At 43.4% G+C, this 2,230-nt stretch overlaps 1 pseudogene across 1 annotated transcript; it reads left to right on the top strand.

Annotated features, from left to right (window-relative positions):
* The first annotated feature begins 720 nt into the window (after positions 1-720).
* On the top strand, positions 721-1,478 carry LOC308439325 (small ribosomal subunit protein eS6-like; annotated as a pseudogene). The gene has a single exon. The product of its transcript is annotated as a small ribosomal subunit protein eS6-like (transcript).
* The last annotated feature ends 752 nt before the right edge of the window (positions 1,479-2,230 follow it).

The following is a 2,230-nucleotide window of genomic DNA, read 5'->3' as shown; positions in this document are numbered from 1 at the left end:
GGTGCTCAGCTGACTGTCTCCTTTTCAGTCAGTCCAGGACCAGCATGTGGAATAGTGTCAGCCACATTTAGGATAGATCTTCTCACCTCAGATAACCCAACCTAGAAACTCCCCCAAGACAGCCACAAGGTTTCTCTCGTCGGTGAGTCTAGATCTTTTTATGCTGACAATCAAGAGTCACTGTCACACATTTTAAGAAGAGAATCTTCCCCAAGCAACCCCTCATTGGTACGGTTCTGGTATCTCACCACTGGGAAGATTAAGGCAAGAAGAAGACCACACATTTAAGGATAATCTACAGATAGTGTGACCCTGTCTCAAAATAACTAGTAATAGGATGGCAAGTTGGATCAGCGGGAGAAAGAACTTGCCATGCAAGCCTGATGACCTGAGTTAACCCCTGGAACCCACAGTGGAAGAACAGGGACAAATCCCAAAGTCGTTCTTTGATCTCCACATATATTCTGATGCGCTAGTCTCTCTGTCTCTCTGTCTCTCTCTGTCTCTCTCTGTCTCTCTCTGTCTCTCTCTGTCTCTCTCTGTCTCTCTCTGTCTCTCTCTGTCTCTCTCTCTCTCTCTCTCTCTCTCTCTCTCTCTCTCTCTCCATACCCACTCAACACAATAAAATAAAAAATTTAAAAATTAAATGATGAAAAGAGAGCTGGCTGGCTCTTTTTCATGACGCCTCTTAGGTGGTCGCTATGGCGAGATGAAGCAAATATGTCCTTCCCTGCCACCGGCTGTCAGAAACTCAGATGTAGATGACAAACGCCAAGCTTCGTACGTTCTATGAGAAGCGCATGGCCACAGAAGTAGCTGCTGATGCTCTTGGTGAAGAGTGGAAGTGTTATGTGGTCTGGATCAGTGGTGGGAATGACAAACAAGGTTTTCCCATGAAGCAAGGCGTTTTGACCCATGTCAGAGTGAGCCTGCTGTTGAGAAAGGGCGTTCTTGTTATAGACTGAGGGTAACTAGAGAGAGGAAGCATGAGTTTGTTCATGGATGCATTGTAGATGCCAATCTAAGTGGTCTAAGTTAAATCTACCTTTAAAAAGGAGAGAAAGATATCCCTGGACCGACAGATTATATGGTGCCTCATTGGCTAGGACCTAAAAGAGCTAGTAGAATTGGAAAGCTTTTTACTTTCTCCAAAGAAGATGATGTCTGCCAATATGTTGACAGAAAGCCCTTAAATAAAGAAGATAAGAAGCTCAGGACTAAAATACCTAAGATTCTGTGTCTTTTTACTTCATGTAACCCACAACACAAATACTGACATATTGCTCTGAAGAAAGAGTGCACTAAGAAAAAAAAAGGAGGAGGCTGCAGAACACACTAAACTTTTAGCCAAGAAAATAAAGGAAGCCAAAGAAAGGTGCCAAGAACAGATTGTCAAGAGACATAGGCTGTCCTCGTTGAGAGCTCCTACTTCTAAGTCTGAGTTCAGTCAAAAACAGAATTTTAAGAGGAACAAATAAATGATTATACCTTGAGGAAAAAAAAAAGAAGAGAGCTGGGGTGTTCAGTAGTAGTTTTCTTGCCCAGTGTCTTGGGGTTCCATTGCTGTGAACAGATACCATAGCCAAGGCAACTCTTATAAAGAACAGCATTCATTCGAGGCTCGCTTACAGTTTCCAAGGTTCAGTGCATTATCATCATGGTGGGAATCATGGCAGCATGCAGGCAGACATGATGCTGGAGACGGAGCTGAGAGTTTTACATCTGGATCTGCAGGCAGAAAGGAGGAGACTATGTCAATACTAGAAGTAGCTTGAGTATACTTATACATACACACACACACACACACACACGAGCGCGCGCGCGCGCGCGCGCACACACACACACACACACACACACACACACACACACATAAAACCTCAAAGCCCACATGCTCACGGTGACACACTTCCTCCAACAAGGCCACACCTCCTGATATTGCCATTCCCTATAGACCAAGCATTCAACCACATGAGTCTATGGGGGCCATACCTATTCAAACCATCATACCTAGCATATGTTAAGAGCATCCTTGGGCTCAATTTTTTGGCTAGATACATAAGTACATTGAAATAAAGAAAGAATTACATGATTTGTTTATTGGTAAGAAAAAATATATAAGGTTTCTCAAAACCAACATAACTCCTTCACTGTCTCTTCATAAAAACGAAAGGTACAGAGCAAGAGACTCCAAGGCTTGCTTGTTCTGCTGCGTTAGACTTGGCAAAGGTTG

The sequence above is a fragment of the Micromys minutus genome, assembly GCF_963924665.1.
Source record: "Micromys minutus genome assembly, chromosome: 29".
NCBI classification, from domain to species: Eukaryota; Metazoa; Chordata; class Mammalia; order Rodentia; family Muridae; genus Micromys; species Micromys minutus.
Note: the sequence above shows the minus strand (reverse complement) of the source record. Positions and strands in the feature narration are given on the sequence as shown.